The sequence below is a fragment of the Pelobates fuscus genome, chromosome 12 (assembly GCF_036172605.1).
Source record: "Pelobates fuscus isolate aPelFus1 chromosome 12, aPelFus1.pri, whole genome shotgun sequence".
Taxonomy (NCBI): Eukaryota; Metazoa; Chordata; class Amphibia; order Anura; family Pelobatidae; genus Pelobates; species Pelobates fuscus.
In genome coordinates, this window is record NC_086328.1 from 14,622,029 (window position 1) to 14,636,669 (window position 14,641).

General features: G+C 39.5%; 1 protein-coding gene across 3 annotated transcripts in view; it reads left to right on the forward strand.

The window, feature by feature from the left end:
* The window catches only part of GARRE1 (granule associated Rac and RHOG effector 1), a 71,482-nt gene that overhangs the window by 21,558 nt on the left and 35,283 nt on the right, over positions 1 to 14,641 (forward strand). The gene's annotated exons all lie outside the window — the stretch shown is intronic.

Below are 14,641 nucleotides of genomic sequence, written 5' to 3' on the forward strand. Positions count from 1 at the left end.
AGACTATTGACTTCCGGTTTCAATTTGCAACTAACAGAGTACTGAAAAGTGTCTACTGTAGGCTTAATTATGGCAGAAGGTTTGTAAAAAGGAACCATTAAACTCAGAGATAAGGTTATAGTTGGTATACTGTATCTAAAATGAGCTGTTGCAGCAGTTTGTATTTTAAAATTTGATAAAGAACAAAAACGAAACTAAAAACTGGTGTCACAGGCAGCATTGTCCAGAAAGCGTATTGCAGATGTAACTATTTCTCAGTGTTAAGGGGAAGTGGTTGTTAACCGTGTGAACCATTCTACAATTTGGCAAACCTAGATAAAGGTATTTTGGTTAAAGCTTGTTATTGGTAATTATTTTTAACATTCAATCAGAAATTGCTAAAGTATGTAGGATCCGCAAAGTGAAGCAAAGGCAATTTCACATAAGCCACTTTTAGCCAGGGACCACCTGTCAGGTCTTCCTTTTTTTTTTCTTCCTGATTTAGGAATCTTCTGCCATTATGCTTTCTCTGCCTATGGTCCAACAGCTGTCATGGACCTGTGTGTTGTCAAAATCTTTGCCAGACATAATATTAAACCGGTTTATGTCTGTAAAAAAAACAAAAAACTAAGCATTACCGAATATTTAGACCCATGACGGCTGGATTGCTACCTGTGGGCTAAAAGTGCTCTGCATGGTTTTGGCATTTTTTGTAAAATTTGTTTTAGTTTGTTTTTAATACTGTTTTCAGCAACAACTTTGCAGGTGCAGGACTGGTGGTGTTTCCTGCATGAAATTGAAAGACTTTGTGTGCAGATGTGAGTTTTATATTGGATACGTTTTGTAAGCAGGGCAGATATTTCTAATGATTTGTGAAGTCACTAGTTTGTTTACAGCAAATACAGCAAACCGGTAGTTTATTTTTGCAGTTTCATGCCTTGTCTGCAACCTGTTATTTTTTTTTTTTTTGTCAATTCATGCACTCACACTTCTGTTACATATATACTCATGGCTTAGTAGTATTCTACTAACCAGGTCTTAAAAGTTACTTCCCACTGCAAGTCTGGAGGGTCCATGGCGCACTGACCAGGGTTGAATTTCTACACCCCAGGACTGAATTTTCACTCGCTAGTAGCAAATGTAAATTTTAAACCCTGTTTATAGTATAGCATTAGAGAATTAAGTTCAATGGAGATGTGTTCTTTGTTTTTTAAAATGTGCCTTGGCCATTGTAGCGTAGTGACCAGCCTTTTAGCTTATGGTTGAATAAAGGGTTTGGTGATCATAGTAAACCTGGTGTAAACACATCACTTGTTACAACTGCCGGTAATCAGATCTGTGTCTGTTGAATCAAGTTCCTCTGGAAACAAAGGGCAGTATAGTATTCTTGTCCTTCAACCACGTGTCACTGGAAAACATGACGCACCTTTCTTTACCTCCAGTGTGAACTCAACGAACTTTGAGTATTCTGTGAAGTGGTGAGAAGTTCACATGTCCACCTTGCTCTAGCTTAGCCCGTTGTCCATGGGGCACAGTGGCCACTGCTGAATATTTAGAAAATCAGGCCTGACCAGTTTCTGATTTGAGGCTTTTACAGCAGCATTCAGCATTCAGGAGTCTACGTCTTTTTCCTGTGACCTTGAACTCCATTATTATAACTGTGATATACCAAAAAGGCACCGACATGCTCAGCAGCTCAGTACATTGTGTTTAGTTACAGATTACATTATGTGCTATGAGTTGTCGGGGGGGAAATTTGCACTGTTCTTCTTCTGCATTGCAGGCGTTATTTAACCGTTTCATTCACCGATCATTACATTGGCCGTGTGTTCTATCGTTGTGGCAGAGAAATGAACATCGCGTAGCTTCCCCCATCAAGCTCTGAAGGGGTTAATGTTCCCTTTGCTTTGTTTTTCTGGCAGCTCAGAACACAGGTCTGTGAAGTATGCAGACATATCCTGTTGGCGCTGATCTATGAAGACAATGAGAGAATTGCTCTCTCCGAAAGCCAAACAAACATTTATTTTTTTCCATTATGCTTAAAGAAGAGGAATAATAAAAAAAACATTTCAGCCCCTCCTCCCCCAAGCCCTCTGTAAAACCTTAGAAAGTCATATTTGAGTAACTTTGTCTTTTGCCCCGTGGTTTGTTTTTAATGTCTTCTTGGCCATGTTTATGTATTTGTTCCATGACTAGTGGTTTTAATGATGGATTTGTCACCCTGCTCCCTTTAGACCAGTAATGGCTAACCATAAGGGGAACAACATTAAATGCCCATTGTTTTTCTATCCTAATTTTTAACATGCAGCTGTGTGATCAGTGAACATGATACTTCAGTACACCCAGTGGCCAGGGGCCCCAAAACACTTGACAAATGCATAGTGTGTGGGTGGCATAGTCTTTTCTAATAGTTTCTAGAGATATGTATCATCGATTCTCTTAAAGGACCACTATAGTGCCAGGAAAACAAACTCGTTTTCCTGGCACTATAGTGCCCTGAGGGTGCCCCCACCCTAAGGGTCCCACTCCCGCTGGGCTGAAGGGGGTTAAGCACTCTCTTCCCTCTTCTAATGTCATTGGCTGAATGCGCATGCGCGACAAGAGCCGCGCGCGCATTCAGCCAGTCCATAGGAAAGCATTCTCAATGCTTTCCTATGGACGCTGGCATCTTCTCACTGTGAAAATCACAGTGAGAAGCGCGGAAGCGCATCTAGCGGCTGTCAATGAGACAGCCAGGTAAACATAGCAGTTTTTTTCTGAAGGCAGGGTTAATCCTAGATGGACCTGGCACCCAGACCACTTAATTGAGCTGAAGTGGTCTGGGTGCCTATAGTGGTCCTTTAACTCTGAAAAGGCCTCCATTCCCTTATGTAATGTATCAGTTTTACAGGAGGTGAGACACTATTATTGAATGAATAAAAACGATATCAACATGTTTAATCAGGAAAAGCACTGTTGGCTTTCAATAGTTTACAAGTATGTGCTGGGGTCTATGGTTAGGTGTTAGGCACAAGAGGCAGCTAGAGTATATGCATGTTTAATAAGACCATGGACATTCATCTCTGCTTTACTGCACAGATGTTCCTTGACTTACAATGGGGTTACTTCCTGATAAACCCATTGTAAGTAGAAAGTGCATTTAATTTAATTTTGATTGCAAAAGTTTTATCTCACATGCGATAGCCATTACTGGCTTGCTGGCTTCATGCTGGGCAGTAATCTTAAATTTCAGTTCAAGACTAATTGTCTTCCTCTTCTTCTCCTGGCCAGAAGCAGGAGACACAGATGGGCGTTTTGTGGACCTGATGGGATGCGAAAACACAAATTGATATCCAAAAAAACGCTGACAACAAAGTACTCTGTGTGTTTACCTTCGTGATCGTGTGGCTGACTAGGGGCTGCTTATCATCATGAGAGCGTATTGTACCGCGAATTGATAGCATGGGAAAAGATAAAATTTGAAAACTCAAAGTACAGTTTCTAAATATCGCTTTAGCACCAATGTAACAGTTCTAAGTCTGGAACTATTTGTGTAGTGATTTTGTGTTTTTTGGGCGGGTTGGGGAGGAGGGTGGAGTGGTCATACATTTCTATATTTCCCTTTTGCCTGTGTATTCAGTTACCATGGACTGACAGCTATTAATATCATCAGGGCACCAATTATAAATTGGGACTTGCTGACTGAAGTGCTTGATTTCGAAGTGCTTCCTCACTCGTTAAATATATTTTTAAAAATATTGGCTAGAGTTTTATCTGTTTTATTTTCAGCTAACATAGAAAACAAGTGACAAAGGTCTCTTGGGAGATACATGTTTACCGCATATTTGAGAAGATAGGACTGGTTAACAGAATGTTTGGCATCTCTACGATGTAAACCAGTCCTTTATTCCCAATCTTGGATATCACTATCTGTACCTTTTGCTTATTCTGCTCGCTTGACTGATGTACGCTAGGGATTCACAATGTGCTCACAGCTTTAATGTGTCTCCGTCATCAGGATTATCTGTCCTCCATCATATAGCATGTGAAGAAGAGTTAACCTTGTTCTTATTACTTTAAAACTAACTATAAGTCAGATAACAAGTTAAATATTTTGTAGCAATCTACTGAACTGTGTAGTTGTCACTGGGTGCCTGGCATGTTTGGGGGGGGGGGGGGGGGGTGGTATTTAGTGTCTTCTATATGTTAGAATAAGTTTGTTTTTGGTGCTAAGTGGCACAAATTTTCCAGCATTAACAGAGAATCTGAGAACAGTGAGAGACACTCAATAACCACCAAGTCTCAAAAAAATGTTTTTGCTCACTTGTGCCATTACAAAGAAAACCAATACATTTCTATATCCGACTGTTCCCACCCATAAGGGCAGTCTAGAAACATAGAAACCGAAATGCTGGCAAATTCCTTCTGCACGTGAGATACAGCAACCCCAGACCATCGTTACAGCCTTCTTCGGGCCTCGTTAGTAATGTGTAGCTGATAACTCTTGTGGTACTGCTTACACAGGTCCACGTCTGGGCTACCCAATGCAAAAGCATTGCAGCAAAAACAGAGAATTTGAGAATGGGCCAAAGCTCATAAAAAACCCTCAATAGCATGCACTTTTTCCTGTATTCCTATATTTTACAGTAATTCCTACAGCAGTGAACCTTCTTAGATGCCTGAAACATTGAAAGATTGGTATGTTCTCTGTGAGTCATTTTCCATCAATGTTGAACTCCACATTTTTGCTTTAAATTGACTAAAACCCAATGGTAACCCCCCACCCCCTCATAACAAACAGCTGAATGCATTTTGTTTACTAAAATGTGACTGTTAAGAGCTAGCCGGACCTCTGCAGCTAAACCTTCTGTGATGTCGGCCATTGTGAAGTCCTGCCACTTCCTGGTTTGATTAGCTTAGTGGAGCTAAACTCAAGAGTCACCAGAGGGCCAGCCATGCAAAGACTTCTCATTGATCTTCATTGGGAAGTCTATGACTGGACAGATGCATAATTAAATGCATGCATTTTCCCATTTTGGGTATATCTACTGTATTTGGGAATTACACCAGAGTGTGAAGCAATTTTTAACACCTTACATCCTATTTAAAGCACCCAGATTTTATTTTCATAATTCTTATAGTGCTGTTTCATTCTATGTCGTCCCTGAAGATGTTTTCGATAATACAGTCTGTGCACGTAAGACCATTCTTAGTGTCACAGCCTTCCCGTTCTCCGTGAATATTTGAAAGTAGCAGCCCTAACACAAGTGAAGACTGGGACCGGCTTTAGGCCGTAAACCACGCGCATTCTGCTCTGATATTTAGATATGTAGGAATCTCTGTATATTTTGTGCTACATTCCTTTCCTGCCCTATAAACATGTCTCCTGGGTAGCAGATCTCACTGGCGGCTAGAGGTATCATATACACATTTTATTTCAGTTCCCTTGGCTATGGCAGGAAAGGCAGTCTGCGTGCGGGAGTGTTTATAGATGCATGCTATTTATGTCCATTCTGTGTCGCATGCTCAGGGTCTTCGCTCTATGATTAGAAAGCCTTTTGTATTCTTGGTCTAGCGAATTTGTTAATTCAAAGTTTGGCATCATTTATAGAACAACTAAGAGAACAAATGCCATGTTATCATGGATTAGAGACCAGCTGCAAAAGTCCAATAAACTATAACGCGAATGTTCTCTACGTAGAACTATGTATATTTGAACGTGGCAAGGTAGACTTTGAAAGGATGCCATTGACGTGTTTTTTGTTATTAATTTAGTGTGGGACATGTATAAAGAAAGTTTGCCATTTTTGATATCTAGTGTCTAGTATCGATCACAGTGTTCGTTATCTACTAAACCGTTAATTGTCTTCTGGGTTATTGTATAAACTGTGAATTGGCTCCTGGGTTATTGTATAATTCTTGGACTGAAATGTTTTGGAACTTTACATTTTTGCAAATATACAAGTTTTGCAGATATTGGAGATTATAATACCAGACACAGTTTACGTTCCCCAGCTCCAGAAATGATGAAGAAATCTACCATGTCGCATCAGAAGGTCGTAGTGGAGAATTCTTTGCTAAATTAGTAATGACCTTATGGAGTGTTGCAAAATGACTAAATTATAAAAATTCCTCATTTATTTTTTTTCTTCTCAAGTTTGGTTATTTTGGCCTGACATTTTCATTTCCCTTGTCCGTTGACTACAATTCCTGGTATGATGAATACATTCGTGATGTCTAGTCATAAAGAGCCTGGGCGGTCTCCTCTGAAGAAGGGAAACAGCTGGTATACATCTAGTCAATGGTGTCTAGCTGATTCCTATAGGCATGTCATGTTCACTACTACAGTTGCTCTGTCTTGTCGCTGTGACATTTTTATATAGTTCCTTATCTGAGTATCTGTGACTGTGCTCACGTGAAAAAGAATTCCAATTTCTGTTGGGTAAAGAAGTGCCAAATAGCTGGGTTGTGTTGTCAGTTTGGCAAATGTCATTGGAAGCATTCGACTTTACAACTACACTGAGCTGTTGCTGGGTTCTATTCAATAGAGAAACCGTTCACAAACCTTTTTGTACACACTCCAATGAGAGAAACATATCAAAGAAACTCCTACATTTCCCCATCCCCCACACCCCTTTTTATTTTACCTTAAAGGGACACTCCAGTGCCAGGAAAACAAATCGTTTTCCTGGCACTGCAGGTCCCCTCTCCCTCCCACCCCCCACCCATGTTGCTGAACGGGTGAAAAACCCTTCAGTGACTTACCGGAGACCACCGCCGATGTCCCTCAGCGGTGGTTTAGGGTCTGCCCACGCTCCTCCCCCGCAGACATCAGCCGGCGAGGGAGACTGATTGCACATGCACCGCCGGCGGCGGAATGAGACCTAATGCGCATAGAACTCCCCATAGGAAAGTATTGAAAATGGTTTCAATGCTTTCCTATGGGGATTTTAGCAATGCTGGAGGTCCTCACATAGCGTGAGGACGTCCAGCGACGCTATAGCACAGAAAACCTATGGTATAGACCAGGAAAACCTATGCTATAGACTATAGGGACACTATAGTCACCCAGACCACTTCAGCTCAATAAATTGGTCTGGGTGCCAGGTCCCTCAGGTTTTAACCCTGCAGATGCAAACGTAGCAGTTTCAGAGAAACTGCTATGATTACATTGCAGGGTTAAGCCAGCCTCTAGTGGCTGTCTTCCGGACAAGGGAGCAAAGAGTGTTCTTATAATACCTTTAGTTGATAACCCCAAAGTCCATAATGAGTCCAAATTTAGCTCACATAGAGAAAATAGAGAAAGGAAGAAAAATTAAAAATGTTTTAGTAAAAAGTTAATATGGCTAAAAATATAATATGCACTCAAGTAACAATTAAAATATACTTAAAATAATATATATATATATATATATATATATATAAATTAAAAAAAAAAGGTGAGTACTAGAAACACTAATTAGCAGATAAAAATGGACAACTTATAAAATAGGACCTATATCAAAATCTAAATGTAATCCTCTCGGATACAAAGTTTGCATATCAAAGATCCAAGAGCTTTCCTTTTTGCTAAGATTTAAAGCACTATTCCCTCCTCTCCAGTTATTTGAAACTTTACACTGTGGTTGGGAAAACCTTTTTTTATATTTCTGATGTGTTCATTCACACAAACTTTTAATGATCTGGATGTTTTCCCAATGTACTGTAAACCACAATGACATTGTAACAAATAATTTTTTTTGATTCACAAGAGATAAAAGAGCATACGGGATATTGTTTTTTAGTTACAAATGTTAAAAGGGTTTCTTTTTTTCTTTTACTGACATTAGTGCTTTTGCAGGCATTACAGTTTCCCCCACGGGAGGGGGACCCTGAGGGTGGGGGGCACCCTCAGGGCACTATAGTGTCAGGAAAACCGCTTTGTTTTCCTGACACTTTAGTGATCCTTTAACTTCTTACCAGGAGTCAGCTGGCCTCCTCTATCAGTGCTCTATCTGTTTGTTTTTCAGAGCGAAGCCCTGCGTAAGGCTTAGCTCATTGGCATTGCAGGGATTAGATCTGGAGAGCTTACAGACGTTACTACTTTGGAACTTCCAGCTGTAAGGCAATGGTAGCATGGTGAGTGGTGCCCAGTGAGAACCACAGATAGGAAGTCAAACCTTGCAGGTTTATCTAGTTGTAGTAGTTATGGTGCTTGGCGTGTTCCTTTAATTGCTAAGTTGGAAATGCTTACACTTGTAAAAATGAAAACACACCTTTTAAGGGCTTCATTTAGCTTATTGCAGCCCTGAGGTCAGTATGTTTGTGGCACACAGTATGTCATGGCACTCTGAAAATCATTGGACGAGAGAATGAATGTCAAGAGTATGAATGATTTCCTGATCATAAAAGGTACTAGGATAGAGAGTCTGCTTGGTTGTTAGTCAAAAACGACTCTTTAGGAAAGATACTTATTCACCTGTGTTGTCAGGAATACATAGTGATTTTTAAACTTTAGGCCGAAGTAGCACAACTTAAATTTTTTATATATTTTTATTTTAAACTTGCTGACTTGGGGGATTTTTCCAAAAATTGACTATTTTGGCCTAAAATTTGGAATTCACTTTGAATTACTATAAATCTGCCCTTTATTAGATAATATTCATTATGTAATAATTTTCTATACGAGTGTGTATTACATATGTTCAAATGTGTTTAGCACCTTTAATATTTTCCATACTTCAGATCATATGGTATTTGCTCATTGATCGCTTAAAGCTGAAATAGAAAAGTCCACATTTTCATTTTCAGGAGCTATTTTTTTTTACCAGCCAGGCCTTACTGTTGGAAAGGAAATACCAGCATGTTTGTGTTGGTGCTGAGTATTTTAGAAGAGATAAATCTGTTTGGATTTGCGGATGAAGGGACTGTTAAAACAATGCTAAGTTTGGCTCTGCGTGTTTACGGTAAAACTATAAACACGAGCAGATCCTGTTAGATGGAAAATGTCAAATTTCTCCGTAAATAAACTCTACGCATCTTCCTGAAGACTGAATCTCAAGTTCTAGGGGATTACCTGGTTTTTGGGAACATATTTGGATTGGTATACAATATAGCCGTTTGTAAAAAGAATTGTTTAATGGTACACTCTAGGCATGATAACCACTACAGATTGATGCAAGAGTCTCTCAAATGGTTTTCAAAGGGGCTAGAAGTTTACCCAAAGCCCAGCCGCTCGGCTGTAGTGCTATACATAGAAATGGCATGTATATGTACGTGTAGGTGAAATGTCTGGTTTTATCAGGTTTTCATGTTTCGTCTATCTGCAAGTTTAGGATAGTTTATAGTCTATAGACCGTCTATAGCAATCTATGCATTGTGTGGGTGTTTCCAGGTCACTTTAGGACAGGAAGTGAGTATGTCATTCAGTCTATACTGCTAGCATAATGCATAGAAAGAAGTGGACAAAACACTGTTTTGTCATGGTAAACCACTATAGTCCTTTTGCAGTAACAGAAGCACATAAAGGATTAGACTCGGGCAGAATTTTTCACATACATAAAATTAGCAGTTTTTGCCCAGGCCTGGATAAGATGCAAGCTTTTTGTTAAAGGGGTACTTTAAGCTGTAGTGATTCTGGTGCCAACCTGGCGCTGGTCCTGTATCTAACAACTTTTAAGCAATTTGATACAAACTAAAGAACCCCCAGGATGTTCTCAAACCGCTTAACCCCAAAGGCAGCCTTGAGCACCAGTTTCCAAGTCCCGCAGGCGGATACTAAAACTGAAATGGAGTACCACTGATTGGCTTGAACGTTCGGCTAACTCTCCAAGCCAATGCGTAGCTACTAATTCACGTTCGAGCGTAAGCTGACTGCACTTGCCAATCAGTTGCGACCTTGCCCGGTGGTGGCACTCAGAGCTTCCTATAACTCTGTTTCCGAAGATTGTTGCTGCATAGGGGACCTGGAGATTGGCGCTGGAGTCAACCTTAAGGGGTTAAACTGTTTTTGAACCCCTTAAGGTAAGAGAACAACCTGGGGCCTACGTTCACCATATCCTCTTCATTTAGAATGTTATTTTGACTGGAGTGTTCCTTTTAAGGTTTTCAAAGCATCAAGAGAGTTGTAGTTGGACAAGAATAAAAAGTCTATTGCTTGATCACATTTGTTGTACATAATTAGATAGACAAATTGAGTATGTGTATTCTCCTCCAGCTCATACTTAGGGTCAAGTGTTTTTGTTTGTTTGTTTTTTTTAGACATATTCTCATTTAAGACATGTCCTCAATTACAAAATAGCAGTGGTAACTTCCTAATGGTAACTCAAAAATGGCTTCCCATTATTTGCACAGAAACTACACATTTGACTGACCACAATAGATTGTCTTCATTGGAAGTCCAGACTCCCAGTGTGCAATGGAGACCTCCTTGATCCAAGTTTGAGTCTGATGAAATAGTTTTGCCAAACATTCAGGACTTCAAGATTACTTTATTAACTCTAAAAAATGCTTTATTTTGTGGATCCTGATTAAATGGTGACATTGTGTTGAGCAACTATAACTGTCTAAAAGACTGCGGTTACAAAGCCTAGGTTTGCTTGGTGTGCTTATGTCTGCTTTAAGTACCTGTTTATGCCATGGTGTTGTATTTAATAAATAACCAGTTCAGTCAATAGGGATTTTGGTCACTCCGATATTTTAGTTTTGAGTTCCTGAAGCCTGTCGGTGACAGTTGGGTGCTTACATCCGTGAATAGGTTGAGACCTTAAATATATGTTTAGTCTTCAATACATAGCTCCAATGCCGTATATCGTGTTCAAGAAATACTGGCAATGGGGAAATATTGTTGCTTATCTAAAGAGTCCTTTAAAGAGAGGGTAAGGAAGATCATGTTTTGATTTTATTTATTTATAATTCTGTTTGTTTATTTGGTTTTATTGTTAAAATACTCTAGTTAAAAAATGTTAGCCAAAACTACTGGCAAAAAAACAAACAAAACAAAACTTTGCCTGTAAGCTCTTTAAAGGAAGGAAAACACGGCAACCAACCTAAAAAGAACCAGAACGGGTTTTTCCAACAATGTGTGTACCAGACACTGAGCTTCCTGATTCGTGTGACAAAAAGAAATATTTTAGTGATTAGTTTTTTTGCATTCTTTCGTTGATGACATTTTTGCAACATTGTACCATTAGCAGACTGTGAGAAAATGACTCAATGTCACACACATTCTCTGTAGGGCTCAGAACACAGTAGATCCCTTTACACGGATTTATGGACAATTCTGTCATTTACTTTGTGTCTTTATAGGTTTTAATCTCTAAACTGCGAGATGTGGAGGGTTTACAATGGGCTTGCATGTTAGGCGAATCTAGCAACCCACAAAAAATAAACCCACACCGTTTCCTGGGTCCTACACAATGCCCTAATACATGCAGTATATGAAAATCACACAAATTCTGCAAGGCCATAAATACAGGAGAGGATTTTCCAAATGCCCTCGCTCTTCCTATGCAGGATGTTAGTAGAGAATAAGTATTTGCCTCCACTGGATTGTGAATGTCCTTTTTATAGGGCTTTTCCAAATCCCTGATGCAATTTCAAATACCTTGTCACATAAGGGAGTGAGTAAGTTTGACAAATAAATCCAAAAACAGAAAAAAAATAATTTGTCCTGAAAATACAAAGGGCAGGTATAGCTTTCAGGGTTTACACAAAATGATAATTGCTTGAATTAGTTGGAATGCTTAGCAGGTGTATAATAAAAAACCCAAAACCCTCAAAAATGCAATGCTATTTCTACATACATAGCGACCCTGCTAGCAGGATAGGAATGGACTAATAGTGAAACAAGCATTTCGGAGCGCCCCCCCTAAGCTGGACAAATCGATAAAGACTGAGGGATGAGTAAGGGAGGACCGGAGGTGGGTGTTGCAGAAACACGACATGGCGGTGCTGTAGTGGAGTGTAGAGTAAGTCCCTGACCGATTCCCTTTAAGGTTTCTTGGGTAAGGGAAGTGTAGGGATTGAGAGTTTGCCCAAAATCTATTCACTGTTTACATATTAAAGGCATCTTTCATTTATTGCATTGGGATCAAGGACCAGATAAACACCTATCTTAGAACAAGACCTCTCAGAAACAGGGCTGCTCCCACTTAAATGAGCACAGACCGAGCTAATGTCCTATTAGCATAGGTGGAGACACTGAGAGCCATATGACAGATCTGCTTCTCACGTCCTGATCTGGGAGTTTTCTGTTTTAGTCAGGTAACTCCCCGACACCCACTTTGCATCCAACTTGGAGTTGTTTGTTTTCAGTCTTTAATTTGCCACCTTTAATGTAGGCATAAGAGTTAAAGTATTCTATCTGAGCAATACAGCTGCATCTACGAGCAGTGTGGGATTTTATAGCATGTAATACTCTATAACATGCCATAGAAGTGGTCGTGGAGTAGAACCTCTGGGGTTCATCCTAGATCTAGGTCACCATACCCCAAACTCTTAAATTAAAAGATGAAAACAAAACAAAAATCAGAAAATGCAGGTATACATATGTTCTTGGTTGGGGAGATGGTGATACATGTATCAGGATTGTAGCCATGATCAGCCAATTCCCATAGGCGTAAAAGGTAGAGTTCCTGTAAGAGGGTCTGGCAGTATGACCGCAGAGCGGTTCTCATGTGTTGCTATCTTGTGGGCCGGCCATTCTATTCCCCTGCGTGCAAACAGAAGTGGAAACCACCCAGAATACGTATAGATATATAAAGATTAAATTTAAATTAAAAAATGGGACAACCTGATATGGGTCAGCTGTCCTTAGATCGAATCTATGAAAGAATTGAAATAGCTTGCATAGCGTAAAAAAGTATATATAAATAGTGAAATATAAGTGAAATTGGAAATACACTCACAAACAAACGATAATTCAGGCCTTTCACCCTCTCAGGGGTTATGTGATGAGTGTAGATATCCTCCAACACGATATATGTAAATGTAGAAAATATAAAAAATGCAATATAGTGAAGTATGTTTAGAAAGGTACAAAATCACATTTATTCATTGCACTTACAAGATAGCAGTAAAAAAAGGCATCTCTCCATATACATATGGAACTCCTAGTGGTGGTAGTGTAGTGTCCACAGTGGAGGTCCAAAATTGATAGAAGGATTACAGGATTCAAAACAAGTAAATAAAAACAATTAAAAGTTCAATAATATCCGGATATTGCATTTTTTATATTTTCTACATTTACATATATCGTGTTGGAGGATATCTACACTCATCACATAACCCCTGAGAGGGTGAAAGGCCTGAATTATCGTTTGTTTGTGAGTGTATTTCCAATTTCACTTATATTTCACTATTTATATATACTTTTTTACGCTATGCAAGCTATTTCAATTCTTTCATAGATTCGATCTAAGGACAGCTGACCCATATCAGGTTGTCCCATTTTTTAATTTAAATTTAATCTTTATATATCTATACGTATTCTGGGTGGTTTCCACTTCTGTTTGTTCGCTATATATTTCCATAGGTGGTTGTGAAGTTCACCTGGGGCTACCCACAGTATACGTGTATATCTTTAGTGTATATACTTTATTCCCCTGCGTGGTCTGGGCCTGCTAGACAGCCGTTTATGCAGGTTCTGTGTTGTGTTGCCTCTCGGGGTGTAAGTGGAGTGAGCTCCGTGTGCCTTCAGAGCTTAATCCAAAAGCGCCTGCAGTACTTTCCCTTTAAATACTTACTTTAAATACACTAGAATGATCATATCGCTCAGAAATATGGCTGGTTCAGCGAGAGAGGAAGTTTCAGTAAAAAGTTTTAGCCCTGTGATCTACTGTGTTTATTTCTCATTATTTTTTCTAGCTTAAATTCTTTGGTTCACAGAGCTTTGTCACTTTATTACTGATAAGGCTAATGTATGAACATGTATATAAATTGTACAGTATCAAATAAACCAGGGAGTCCATTCACTAAGTGTAGAATTGCAAATGTGGCCACTTTCATTCAACTCAATTCTCTTTGGCTGGTGAAATTCCCCTGAGATTTACTTTATTCTATGTCAAACAAACTGAAACCACAGTGAATCGTATTGGTTTGCTATTTTCAAATGTATCTCAGGCTGCAGTGATATTTGAAAATGCTTTCGACAAATTGCGCCTGAATGTCAGAAAATAAGAGTAGCGTCTGGAAGTGATTAAAGAGTTAAGTGTGTTGGTGGTAACATTAAGGTGACCTGTGCTTAGAATGGGCTTCGGGCAGGGGTTGGCAATCTTGGGCCCTCCAGATGTTATAGACTACATCTCCCTTGATGCTTTGCTAGCATTATGGCCCTAAGAGCATTATGGGAGATGTAGTCCAAAACATCTGGAGGGCCGCAGATTGCCCACCCCTGGCTTAGGGTATCCTGGTCTTTATTGGCAAGGAAGAGGGGTTGGATCAATAAATGGAAGAAATTCTGTTGAAATTTGACTTTGTGAATGTCTGAAGAAGCAACTTTTATGGAGTGATTTTGCTGGTTTACTGTGAAAATGAAAGGCAGGCAGATGCATGTGGGTGCAAATTGTTTGGAATAACATGGTTTCTTTGTGAGTAACTAAAAGGTGTAAATTGGCTTAACAGCTGTATTCTAACAACAGAACTGCGTTCAGCTGCAAACAGACTCCTAGGTAAAGGAAATTTCAAATGATGGAGTGAATTTAAA